The sequence below is a fragment of the Strigops habroptila genome, chromosome 1 (assembly GCF_004027225.2).
Source record: "Strigops habroptila isolate Jane chromosome 1, bStrHab1.2.pri, whole genome shotgun sequence".
Classification (NCBI taxonomy): Eukaryota; Metazoa; Chordata; class Aves; order Psittaciformes; family Psittacidae; genus Strigops; species Strigops habroptila.
The window spans coordinates 106,342,090-106,356,625 of NC_044277.2; positions in this window are offsets into that span (position 1 = coordinate 106,342,090).

Here is a 14,536-nt window from a genome sequence, read left to right on the forward strand (position 1 = left end):
GAACTGTTATTTGAGAGCGAAGTCAATATTTTTTCTGTTAGCAAATAATCATTAGAAGCTTTAATGTTGTTTTACCACCGGTTGAATAATAGTACCAGAACATGTCTCTGAAACCAAAGTGCCAGAAATAATTTTTCTGTTCTTACAGAACAGATGCTTTCTTGACTCCTGCACTTTCTCTTCAGTCTGTGTTTAGTTCCCACTCTTGAAGTGCTTACATAGCACCATTAAAAATTACTCCAGCCCCTGCTCCACTCTGGTTTGTTGCATACGTAGCACTATACATAAAGTGCTGCACAGGCTATAGAGTCTCACCCATCACTATGCCTATAGTTGCTCTGCTCTGTTTATTTGTCATTGTTTCTCTGTCCTTTTTGAATAGCCTCCTTTGATTTGTGGGCATTCAACATCTTTCGTTAGACATTTTAGTCTGCCAATTTACTATTGATTCTAAAACATGTGACCATCCATTAACTGTACTATAAATGATGAAAATGCAAATATTCACCCATATTATCAGTTCCTGACTACTTAATACGGTTGTACTCATTGTCCTTTAAAGAAAAAAATCAAATCATTAATCTGCTGGACCATCTGTGCTAATTCTAAACTATCCTCAATTTATTTTTTGTTAGTTACATAGTTTTGAGTAATGAAATGTTACAATTCTGGGAGAAGATAAGTTGCACTGCCAAATCCTTAAACAATAAAACCAACATTTTTGGTATTAGTTAAATAATTTTATTTTTCTCTCTTAAATTCAGTATCTGACTCATCACGACTACGGTGACTGTACTGTTAAATACCACACAGAAGGCATTTCGAAAATCTATCCAGTATTAAATTACAATCGTTTTTCAGTCTGGTTGACAAAAATCACATTGTATAAATTTAGTCTTTGAAAGTAAGCCATGCACCTTTTATGAAGGACTTTTATCCAAAATGCTAGAAATTTTAAAGGAAATAAGTCATCTTAATTTCTAAAATTAATAGGTGCAAGATTTATTCTTAAATCATGGATACTCCTTTCTAATTAAATTCAAATGTGTTAAATGCATCTCAGGAGTGTTAAGATAATAAGTAGTCCTTTTCTGGAACTTAACATCCTTGATCCCTGTCAATAATTATATTGGGTGACTAATAAAATATGATGCCAGGCATTTTTTAAATCTTTATCTTCTTCCTCTGTCTCATTAGCAAAATGAATAGGTTTGCTTCATGGGCACCATCTAATCTGGAGAATCCAATGTTGTTCAAGGACACTGCAAATAAATGTCAGCAGGTATGTCTTCATGCAACAGTCATATATAAAATGTATTTTTACAATATCTGCCAGTTGCTATGCTAAAGTTTCTCTTTGCTGTATAAGCTTACTTCAAAAGCTGGAAGGCCAAAAAGGGCCACTACAAGTGCCAAGTCTGATCTCCTGACCAGGAGAATTTTATGCAATTACCCCATCAAAGACTACTGTCTAAGTAGAGCTCCCATGGTCAGTAGTTGATTCACAGAACATATAGCACTCCTCCATTCCACCAGTAGTCTATCAGAAAATGCTGATTATGAGAACGGATTCTTTTATAACATAAGACAATACTTATTTTCAGAAAGTGGATTCAGATCTAGCAGGCCTTTTAACAAAAATCATGCCAGTAATGTGAAATGAGCTAATTTGTTCTTGACAGCTTAACTTTTTCTCAAGTACATATTTTATTAGAGTAATTACACTTCCAAGTAACAAAAATACGGCAGGATCCTCAACTCCTGGGGTGATATATAGTCCTCTGGCCCTCATATAAAATCGAAAGCCATCACTAGTGACTTTAAACATTTGGGTATATCTAAGTATTTGAATGATGGACTCCAGAGATTTCATACTGTCTTAAAGGTGGGAGGATAGAACAAGGAATAGGTTGTGATTCATCCAACTCTAAAATATTTTCAGCTTCCTAATTTTAGGTCCTGTAAGCCATACATTAGATTTAAATTATACCCACACTGCCAGTGATTTCAACTGCAGAGATACCCCATGCTGGATGTTCCATGTATGTCTTTGCTACAAGGCACATATTTGACCATATTTTACATGTGGTGTGTCACACAGAATCATAGATTCAACTAGGTTGGAGAAGACCTTTAAGATCATCAAGTCCAACCGTTACCCCAGGACTGCCAAGACCACCACTAAACCATATCACTGCGGGCCTCATCTGCACGGTTTTTGAACACTTCCACGGACGGTGATTCTGCCACTTCCCTGGGCAGCCTGTTCCAATGCCTGACCACCCCCTCTGTGAGAAATTTTTCCCAATATCCAATCTAAATGTCCCCTGGTGCAGCTTGAGGCTGTTACCTCTTGTCCTATTGCCTGTTTCTTGGGAGAAGAGACCGACTCCCACTCACTGCAACCTCCTTTCAGATAGTTGTAGAGAGCGATAAGGTCCCCCCTGAGCCTTCTCTTCTCCAGACTAAAAAACCCCGGTTCCCTCAGCCGTTCCTCATAAGACTTGTGCTCTAGATCCTTCACCAGCTTTGTTGCCCTTTTCTGGACCACTCCAACACACTTTCTTGCAGTGAGGGGCCCAGAATTGAACACAGCATTCAAGGTGCAGCCACACCTTTGCTGAGTACAGGGGGACAATCACTTTCCTGGCCCTGCTGGCTACACTGTTTCTGAGACAGGCCAGGATGCCATTGGCCTTCTTGGCCTTCTTATCTACTAACCCTGTAAATTCCGTCCAGTGATGCGGGTTTAGCATATGCTTCCATGGATATGAAATGCACCCTCTTACTCTGTTTCAGGCTTTCCTGCGCTCCAAATAGAGGTGTGCAGGCAGGGTCAAAAGTTCTTCATGACAATGTCACTACTCCTTGGCCTGCATATCTGCCATTCCCTCAGTAAATCTCATCCATGGCCTGAATGAAGTCATCCCAAGCCTTCTCACTGTCAGCTGAACCTATAGAAAAGGCATGTCTCCTGGTCTTTCAACAAAGGAGCAGCAGAGGGGAAGGTCTGCCTACATTAGTGGCTTTCAAGTTGCATCTTGAACTGGTTGAACAGCATGTCTTCTTTCATGACCAGGTGTGCCCTGCCCTCCTACACGCTGCTAATGGCTGATACGAGGGGCGTGGGACAACTCGCAGCCTTATCCACATGAAGTTGAAAGTGTCAGTATTCATCCTTTTGTCTCCATCAGCATATGATAATGGTCACTGACCCGGTTTCTCATCAAAGATGTGGTCATGCATGGCTCAACCTGTAATAACTACTACCTGACACAGAAGTGCACCTTCTCTGGCCCAAAGAGATGATCATAGCTTTGGCCTTGCTACAGGTGTCCTTCAGCTTTATTACCTCTAGCCAATTCCCCCTACTTTCCATATGTTCCACATTGATATGGCTGTTGCAGTCAGGCTCTCCCAAAATTCTGGTCCCATCTTATAGAGAGAAAAAAGCATAGAGCTCCATATGGCCCATCATGTGACAAGTTCTGCTGCTGATGGGCTTAGCTCACCACAGTGTGCTGGCTCTGTATCATACATGGAAGGATAGAAGGCTGCAGAGTTTTTAAAGAAGCACAGAGACAAGGACTTTCTTCAGTGTGAAAGCACATACACCATTCATTCATTCATTCATTCATTCATTCATTCATTCATTCTTTGAAGTATATTCCCTACAAACTGGTCACTGATAAACTTGCAGAATCTAGTCTTTTTATTTTCAGTACTGATAAGGTTACAAAGATGTCATCTGTTTGAAACAGATGGTCTTTTGTTTCTAAATCGTATTATTCTGAGTAATCACTTATTTACACTGCAAAAATAGCACGAAGTTAACAAGGTTTCATAGGATACATTCATACTGTTTTACATATCGTGTTGATACTTCAGAACTTATTTGCTTTTACAGAAACAGTATTTTTTGTATGGTTGGTCAAATTTGCCAAAAGCTAAACATACATTAAAAGCATACATTAAAAGTCACTATAAGGCACACTGGGAAACCTGAATACGAAGGGGTCACTTCATCCTGAACAGTAAAAACAACAAAACATAGGAAATAACTCTGCAGTTTGTAGTCACTGGCAAAGTATTGCACAGGACGTAGGGGGTGTTTTTGAAGTACCAGTAATACTGCATAGCATATGACAGAGTTTTATGTAGTCATGTCTGTGCTGAGCACTGTTTACGTAGCCCGACAGCCCGCCTCCCTACACTGCATTCTGTCCTGTTACCATTGTGGGTCTCCAAGTGCTATTACTCTGGGCATACACTGACCTGATACCATCGCCTTTTTAAAATGCTAGCCCACAGCATGCTTTGGTCCATTTATAGTCTCATTCTCCCAGAATCAGCATAGTTAGAATAGAATTTCGGACCTATTTGCTGTCTCATTGTGTGTTAACATTTGGATATCATCAACAAAGTAAGAAAACAACCAAACTCTCTCAGATGGGTCTTCACATTTCATCTCTGTTACCAAAGTGACATTTAGTCTTGAATATTCAGAATAACTGAATCAAAAGTTATTTTGTCTGTTCGTGCTATAAAATTCTTCACATAATTTGGCGCCTGTGAAGTAACCCTGCAGTAGACACTGTACAACTCCAAGTTCCCTACATCTAATTGATTTTTATATTACTGCAGGCTAATAATCTCCATAGAGCTTCTGAAAAACCCAAGTGAGGATTTCATTTCAGCACTTTGTAGAAACACCTGAGCATGTATCTCTCCATCCTGTCCAGCTTTGTTCTTTCTTGTTCAATTTGTTCCCACTACCCCTTCAGCAGTATTGACACAGCAGTAGATGGCCAGACAGACCTAGGGAAAATAACCTAGCAAAAATGAAGAATTTAATCAGAATGAATTCTCTAAGCCAATTCATTCTTTGTTCACACAGCAGAAGGAATGTTGTAACTGAGCAGAGGGAGCTACTCCAGCTACCACTATTAGAGAGAGAAATGCTTGTGAGCTACACCATACACTCAAAGCAATCACAAATATGTTCTTCTGTCCGGCCGATGTCATTTTTAGTACTGACAGTAACAGAAAATGTGAGAAACTATACTGTCCTTTTGCTCTGCACATGCTCAATCCTCATAAAGGATTCATGAATTAAGAAACAACTACAGACCATAATTTTCAGGCAGTTCTTCCTGCCTTATGTTATGGAATAAGAAATACTGATGCACAGTGTCAGTGGGACAAGTTTATGGCATTTTTTGGGAAGAATTTGTTTAAAGATTCACTCATACAATAGATTTTAAGGCGTAGATTTTCAAATCATTAAAGTAACTTATATACTCTATGCATATTTGTACATAATGTGTGTCTGTGTATTTATATATCTTATTTATATGTGTGTGTGCTTATTTTATTTATATCTAAAGTTCTCTGAAATATAGATACCCTGCCATAGTATTAAAATAAGCTGGTGCAGAAGACAGCATTGCATCATGTCCTCTGTAGAATTTCCTTACAAAAGCCAAAATATACTAATCTATTGCACAAAATCACCGTCTATTGACTTTCCCAAAAATGGTATTTTGCCTTTATAAAGAAGCAGCAACTGAGAGTATTTTCATATGAGTTTGTGTGACTATGTATACAAAAGAAAGAAAAATAGAGTTTAATTACGTTTCTAGTGTCTCTCCAGTTTATCATTTTATTATGCAGTTTATATTTTATTTACTTAAGAAGAGCATTGAAGCCTGTGCCCCAAATAAACACTTTATTTTAACATCAAGGTAATAGTTAAATGGCTGATTTGAATGAAATACAAAAACTAATAAGTTTAAGTATTATAAACTGAAAAAATATGATTATATGAAAAACTCATATATAAAGTATTATCTTAGTTATCTTCCTCTGTTAGATGCATCACTGCATGCACAAGGCCATGTACCCCAAATCAATGTCTTCACTGAAGCTATGCTCTGGGAAAAAAGAAAATGGGAATTTTGACTACATAGCAATATAAGAAGAACTTCACAATGTGACCTATAATTTTTCCTGAAAGAAATTAATGGATAGCATGCAGATGCCAAGATTAAACAAAGTAATAACAAAATATTAGTAAGCACTTTTAATGTAATTAAATTTTTGATGTATAGCAATTTTTAGTGTGTAATTACTTTTGAAGGAACTGGAGAGTAATACTGGATCACACCCTTATTCAACCTAGATACTAAAGAATAAAATGCAACAATGTTTCTAAATTCTATTAGAGAATAATAGTGTATTGCCCATCATAGATAATGATGGCAAGATTTTTCTCATCTGACAATCACTCATAGTGATTACCTAATAAAAGGACAATCCTTGGTACTATAAGAACCTATGGTCAGTCCAGAATGCATTGAAATGTCCAATATAAAGCATCTCAGCTTGCAAGTGACCTTGAATCTGTTTCCTTATTGCTGGAGGTTGGGATTGTTCCATGGCTGCATTCCCAGTCTGCATCAAGGAGCTGCTGGTAACATCAATCTTAAGCACTGGTCTTTAAAACAATTTTTTATGTTGGCTTTGAACAGGTCTAATAATTTCACTTAATCACCTCTGTTTCTACACAAAAACTGGAATCGAGGCTGACTTCTCATTTTTCATTCTTGTGAAACCCAGCCACAGGCTTTCTGCCTGCCATCAAATATCTGGAATCACAATTAGATAAAATATGTTGGATGCCATGTGACACCCAGTCATCTTTATTGCACAGAAGTTCACTTTCAGCTTAGAGTAAAATATATTCCTTTTGACTCAGAGGTCAGTACTTGGGAAGAAAAATGAGAAGTGTTCTCATTTGCATATTCACATATGCAAATTGGATGCATCCAATTTGTGTTATTTGTCTCTTAATGAGAATGACCTTTTCTGCCGATGGGAAAAAGCAATTGAACTTGGGCATCTGAAAGTTATGGAAGAATAAGAAATTAGATTCTCTAACAAAACAGGTCAGAGATTGTGCTTGCTTCTGTGAATAAAGAAGTAATCAGGGTCATATTGAACCCTAAATCCAGTAATCTTTTAACCAGGTTATGCTCAGTATCCGAATTTTACTGCTCAGATGTATCTGTAATAACACTTCTTGCCTAGCACCCTTCCTCTTCACCATCCTTCACTAAGAACATCTAAACAGTTCTTCCACCACTAACGTGGCTCAGCTTAACATCATAACATCTTTATAATTATTTTACATAACGAAATTTGAAGCGTCAAAATTCAAAGATTAAGTGACTTGCCCAAGGCTACAAAGGGGATGTTACTACGTCAGGACTGGAGCTCAGTTGTATCTAGTCTTTGGTCTTGTGTTCAAACACAATAGATCAAGTTTCTTTCAATACTGAAACTGAAATGAAAGCAGCTGTGATCAATTTACAAAGCAGCATTAAGATCACATAGCCTGTGTTGTTCTACTGCTGTGAATGCCAAAGAAGGAAATGAGTCCTACATAAGCACCTCATCTGTGGACAGGAGACAGGTAACATCATCTTTATTCCGTGTATTCCTATAAATTTAATTATGCTGTTTACTGAGTATATATATATTCATATAGTAAAATATGCTTCTCTTCCTTTCAAGCTTGGTGTTTCATCTGCAGACCTCAAAATCAGGCAGTAAGATCACTACATAGGTAATAGGTCTTAGAACTGGAACCACTCACACGCAGGACTCAGGATTAATTAAAGAGCTGGGAATTCAAACAAACATCTTGGTGTGGCTCATAAACAAGGGCACAGTTATTTATTCTTCTTGTTTCTTTTCATTACAGTGCTGCAGAAGTCCCCCATCAGGGATCAGGGCCCATATTGTGAGGATTTATTTAAACACTTAATGAAAATACGGCACCTGCAGTTAAGAATTTACAACTTCAATTATAAGATGAAGAATAAAACTGTCTCTTCAGTTGAGTTCTGTAATCATAATATCCTAAACTATACTGACACATACCTCATTTTAAGTGTGTGTTCTCCCATGATTACGTACAGGAATGGGCTGCAGTAAGCTTAACACTGCCACTCTGAAGTGCATCCAGAAAATGTGGGTTATCCTAAAAATAGACAGCTTACCTTTGCCATCAGTAAGCAAGGAGGAAATTTCCACTGAGAAAAAGAATATTCAAGCTGTACATAACCAGCCACTCCGTAGGCATATACATACATACATAACCAGTTGTGTAAAGCTTTGTTCTTAATGTTTGCTTAATTGTTAGCATACTGTTTTTATTTTATTTCTTTTTTCAAAAATTATTCAGGAGAGCAAAAATGACAAACCCTTTCCTGATAAACAATGTAATTACACAAAATTTGTCTATCTGGACTTGTGCAAAACGTTTGACACTGTCCCACACGACATCCTTGTCTCTAAACTGGAGAGACATCAATTTGATGGGTGGACCACTTGGTGGATAAAGAATTGGCTCGACGGCTGCATGCAAAGAGTTGCAGTCAACAGCTCAATGTCCAACTGAGACAGGTTGGAGATAGGTAATGAGTGGTGTCCCTCAGGGATCGGTGTTGGGACCGGTCCTGTTCAACATCTTTGTCAGCAACAAAGACAGTGGGATTGAGTGCGCCCTCAGCAAGTTTGCTGATGACACCAAGCTGTGTGGTTCGGTTGATACACTGGAGGGAAGGGATGCCATCCAAAAGGACCTGGACACGCTTGAGAGGTGGGCTGATGCCAACCTTATGAAGTTTAACCAAGCCAAGTGCAAGGTCCTACACCCAGGTCAGGGCAATCCCAGGCACAGCTACAGGTGGGGCAGAGAAGAGATTCAGAGCAGCCCTGCAGAGACAGACTTCAGGGTGTTGGTTGATGAGAAGCTGAACGTGAGCTGGCTTCAGTGTGCGCTTGCAGCCCAGAAAGCCAACCATATCCTGGGCTGCACCAAAAGAAGCATGATCAGCAGGCCAAAGGAGGTGATCCTGCCCCTCTACTCTGCTCTCGTGAGACCTCACTTGGAGTACTGCGTACAGTTCTGGTGTCCTCAACATAAAAAGGACATGGAGCTGTTGGAGCGAGTCCAGAGGAGGGCCACGAGGTTGATAAGGGAGCTGGAGCACCTCCCGTATGAAGACAGGCTGAGAAAGTTGGGGCTGTTCAGCCTGGAGAAGAGAAGGCTGCATGGAGACCTCATAGCAGCCTTCCAGTATCTGAAGGGGGCCTGTAAGGATGCCGGGGAGGGACTCTTCATCAGGGACTGTAGCAACAGGGCAAGGAGTAATGGGTTCAAACTTAAACAGGGGATGTTCAGGTTAGATATAAGGAAGAAGTTCTTTACTGTGAGGGTGGAGAGGCACTGGAATAGGTTGCCCAAGGATGTTGTGAATGCTCCATCCCTGGCAGTGTTCAAGGCCAGGTTGGACAGAGCATTGGGCAACATCAGCTAGTGTGAATCATCCCTGCCCATGGCAGGAGGGTTGGAACTAGATGATCTTAAGGTCCTTTCCAACCCTACTTGTTCTATGGCTTTTGTAATTTCTGTTTTCACCTGCATTTCAAAAGCTAGTTTATATCGGGCACAGGTGCAAATGTTCACAGATTGGACAACAGAAGGACCAGCTGTAGTTATTAATGAATTCTCCTTCGAAGCAGCCTGGGAAATAGCTATTCTACGAGGAGGCTACTTTAATGTGGTAATTTTTGTTATTTGCTAATGGGGTAGTTTTATAAGTGATTTATTAATCTTGACTTCTCATTAGTACAAGAAAGATAAGGAGCTACTGGAGAGGGTCCAATTGAGGGCCACAAAGATAATCAGGGGTCTGAAGCATTTCTCTTACAAGGAGAAACTGTGGCAGCTGGGCCTGTTTAGTTTAGAGAATACTGAGAGGGGATCTTATTAATGCATATAAGTATTTTAAAGGTGGATGCCAAGAGGATATTGCTAGATTCTCTTCAGTGGTACCCAGCAACAGGATGAGGAGCAATGGCTGTAAGCTAAAAATTTAGAAGTTTCACCTCAACATGAGGAAGAACTTCTTCACACTGAGGGTGGCAGAGCACTGGAACAGGCTGCCCAGGGAGGTTGTGGAGTCTCCCTCTCTAGAGACATTCAAAACCCATCTAGACACATTCATGTGTAACCTGCTCCAGGTGGCGCTGCCTTGGATTAGATGATCTCCAGACGTCCACTCCAACAGGAACAATTCTGTGATTTAGGGTGATTTTTGTGCTGATATTGGAAAGAGCAGCTCTCTTCCCTTTCTCATTGCTAGCTCCTTCTTTCTATAGCTGAATCAGAAAATTAATCCAGCCCAACTGAAAAGCTTATTAGTTTCACTTGGATCAAATCTTGGATTTGGTGGATTGGGCCACAAATCCTGGTGTTAACATGAAGGAGCATGGGAAAATACATTACCTGGACAAGTGCAAGGCAGATTGAGGGTGTCCTAAAGTAGCTGCAAAACTGCAGTCTTGAAAGATGGTGATTGCTTGAAAGGGATCTCAGCAAGCATAAGAGTAGATTAGGGTGGTTTCTGTGCAAACATGAAATTCATGCGCATATGGTTTTGTTTTGCTGCCTTGTCCTTTGCATACAAATCACATAACTATCTATCTACAGCGCAGTTGCCTGCATCTAAGCCAGTCATGTGAGACTCCCTTTTAAATCAGTGGCAGTCTAACCATCAGGTTAATGGAGTTTTTTCCTGGTTTTGACTGGCATAGAGTTCATTTTCATCCTAGTAGGTAGTACAGTGCTGTGTTTTGGATTTAGACTGGAGGCACTGTCCGCCTTGTCCTGAAGCAGAAGCCTAAAATTGGTTAGATGAGATTTTTCTCTGAAAGTGACTATTTCTCTCCATTAGACTACAGAAAGCAGGGTGACTGGGTCTGCTAAATATGTCTGTCTAAACTGAGGGAGAAGAAATCTTATCTTCTCTGTCAGGGTTAAACCAGGGTTGCTATTTTAAAGTACTTTGAGAGAATCGTCTTTAACTAGAGATGTGGTACACACAGTCTACTGCTGCACTCTGGTTATGGTCAGGTAAGTGGAATTCCTGAACAGGAACTGTATGTTAAATTAATACTACATTACAAGCAATAAAATAATGCATTATAGGAACTGAGATTAAGATGTAGAATGGCAACCAACATGTATAAACTGTGGTACCATTGTTACAGCATAAGATCCAAAGTTTGCTGTCATCCTGGAAAGACCTTCACTATATTTGGCTCAGATACATATCCTATTTTGCATGTTTAACAAAGCCTCAGGAAAAATGCAGTAAGACTTCTGTTAATAGCTAGGAGCACCCCACTGAGCTAGAAAAAGCTCCTGGAAATTAATTGTCCCTGAAAACAATTATCTCACGCCATGTATAAAAAGGAATGTGTTAGCAGTGGCATGAACACCGATGCCGCACACTACTACTGGTACAGTTGCTCCTGTGTAAGTGGCACCATACTTATTCTTGCCAGTGTTTTCACTTTCATAGATAAATAAATAGGTAAAAGGTGATTTTACCAAAGTAACAGCAATTGTTCATTTTAGGGGATTTGTTTGTTGAATTCAAGCATTCATAGGTATTTATTCCAGAATGTCACTCCTACTTCTAAGTATTGTTTGCCTTGTCAGAATTAAAGAAATAGCCAATAAAAATAAAGACTGATCTTCAGAGAATAGAATTACAATTGCTATGTTAAAGCTAAGCAATTAACAACAAAGGTGAAAGACCAGAGGGAAAAGGAAATGTCCCTTGTTTAATATTGACAGATTTTTGATGAAAACTGCCTTATAAATGACAATATAATACAAGTGTTCCTTAGATAAGGTCAGGGTTCAGCACAGATTTAAGTCTCTCATAGAGACTTACATTTCTTGGCACAGAAACTTTGGTTATATAAATTTCATATAGGAAATGCAAAATGCCATAACGTGAGACTTTGATCAATGATGCTATCCTGATTTATAATTGTTTTTTTTTTTAATGGTGATGCACACAAAGCACTAATTTAAAAGCTCATTTTAGTTGCAACCTACTTCTTCCTTTTAATAACAAGAAAGTCATCTGATTAAATTTTTTCAGTCATCGTTGTGTCACGTATTAGATAATCTCCTTATAGTTTAAAACTAAAAATGCTAATGGATTGGGGAAATGGGTTTCTGCTTTCACCCAGCATATCTGTCTTTTTTATGCTTGTCTTTTGGATCATTTATCTAAATAATAACGTTTAGTACCCACTCCTTCCTTCCAATGAACTAAAAGGTACTAATGATTAAAGTCAGTGAATACACATCATCTCCCTGGTTTTGCCAGCTGAGGTTACCACTTTCAGATGCTTCCTTTTTTTGGGAGGGAAGGAGCTACAGACATCCCCTTGCAGAGCTACTCATACGGTTACTTCCCAATTATCTCAATCAAAATAGCCTAAGTTAGCTTAAACTAACTGTAGATTTCTTTCAATGAGTATCACCAGTCAGTACTGACTGAAAGGTCATTGATCTTGGTGACTAAAAGAAAGGAACTGTAAGAAAAACTCAGCAAACAGCTTTCAGTCAGCAAATCTGTTGGGCAGCTCCAGAAAAGAGGCAGTAACAAGGCACCTCAAGGGAAGGTGCTGTGAGTGGTAACTGCTTCATCAGGCAAAGCTGGAGGTACAGCAGGATATATTTGCATGGCCTTAGTATCAGAATGATGGAAGATAACTTCTTTTGTACAAAAGAAGCATGGAGAAGATAAATGACCAGCCCAAGGTCAGGTACGAAGATTGTGAAAATTGTGGGAGTAAGAGCCAGGCAGATTTTTCTAGAGTATTTGTGCAATTCAGGTTTCATCGTGCCTGATTTAAGCTGTGTAAGGACTGAGCTTTGAGAAATTGCTTATCACATAACCTCAGGGAGGGGAGGAGAAGATCCTGAGCAACAAGGATGTATCTTTAAAACACTATGGAGATCACTTTCCTCACCTACCAATACCTTCTGAAACAGATGGAACTGAAGGACATTTGAAGATGCAAGAACTCTGTACTGCCTTGAAACTCTGAAAACATTTTCTAGAGGAAAAGTATCCTTCTAGAGACAATCTCTCCCAGCAGACCAAATCTCAATTCTGCTGATCCCAGTGACAGTGTGACAAGGTGGACACAATAACTCAATTAGATGGATGCCATGCTAGAGACCCACAGCAGAATCTTCAAGTAATTTGCACCATTCTGAGGCTCTCGCTGCTTAGAATAAATTCATTCTGGCACAAAGCTTTCAGTCTGCATAGTCAAAAAAGACTGTGAATGTAAAGCAATATTCTTATATGAATCAGGCTGTTTTCTCCATTGATAGAACAAAGCACGACCCTGTGAGCTCAGCCTAAAAGACTTTCTGGTGCTGCTTTGATATTTCCTGTGGTGATAAATAGCACAATATTCTCAATAGCTGCAAATTACAAGAAAGCCAGAACCTACCTATGTGTATTATGTAGTCACTAAATCCCATTTTCATGGCATGTGGGAGGTGACCAGGGGACAATAACAGACGGCTAAAGGAATTGTATTCCACTCATTCTGCTGAGGGGGGTAGAAATCCATGAATACACTTTAATAGGAAAGGAAATCTGTTAACAAAGATTATCTCAGCAGGAAACAAAAATTTACTGAAGCAACAATTCTATATGAACTTTCATTTCCAGTGACTCATGCCAGCATGTTCAATTTCATTCCAAATGTGAAACCTGCCCTTGTGGCTTGTTTTCTGCTGTGGGATCACTGTCAAAACAAAGAACAATTACAAAATGTTCCCTCAATTCAGAATTCCTATTTGGCAGTGATGCCAATATGACGCAGAGATCTAAGCGTGAGATTTGTAAAATGAAAACTGAATTTCTCTCCTTTTTGGGTATTTACACAACACAGGAAAGTTGAAAGAGTAGTTGACAGGAGTTTCTAATTATTCACATTTTAGATTTTAAGACGACTGTATTTACCAGGTACTTGAAGCCAAATTGGCAAACGTAAAATAATAAACCACAATATTCAAGGATAGTATACAAAATATTTGTTGTAATGTATTTATTTAGATATGGTATCACTAGATTTGAATGCTGAATTAGTCTATTAAGCAGGTTGATATTTCAATATTACATTTTCTTGATTATTATAGTTACATTTTGCTTGAAATATTGCTTTAAGCCTTAGAAAGTATTTTTACTTCACCAACAGGTGATAATAATTCTATCAGTATATCTTTCGCAAAAGGAGCATGCCCATTTTCACCCAAATTTGGGATTATGGAGTTCAACAAAATACATGCTTTTCCCATTTTGCTTTGTGACATGAAGTACTCAAGAAGGCAAACACTGACATTTTCTCTCTTTGAAGATATGTGAAATTTCCCATTACTGGAAAGCTCTGTTGCCCTGAATGACAAATTGCCCAGTGACGCATAAGGAAGATGCAAATCTTGGAGTTTTAAAAGCATCTTATATTTTCTCAAATTATATTCAGCTGTATTTATCTAGCATTATGGCATGCTGCTGGATTACTGTTATCAATAAATCCATAAATAGGATGCGAAATGCATGTGAGCTGTCTGTGCATGAATAAA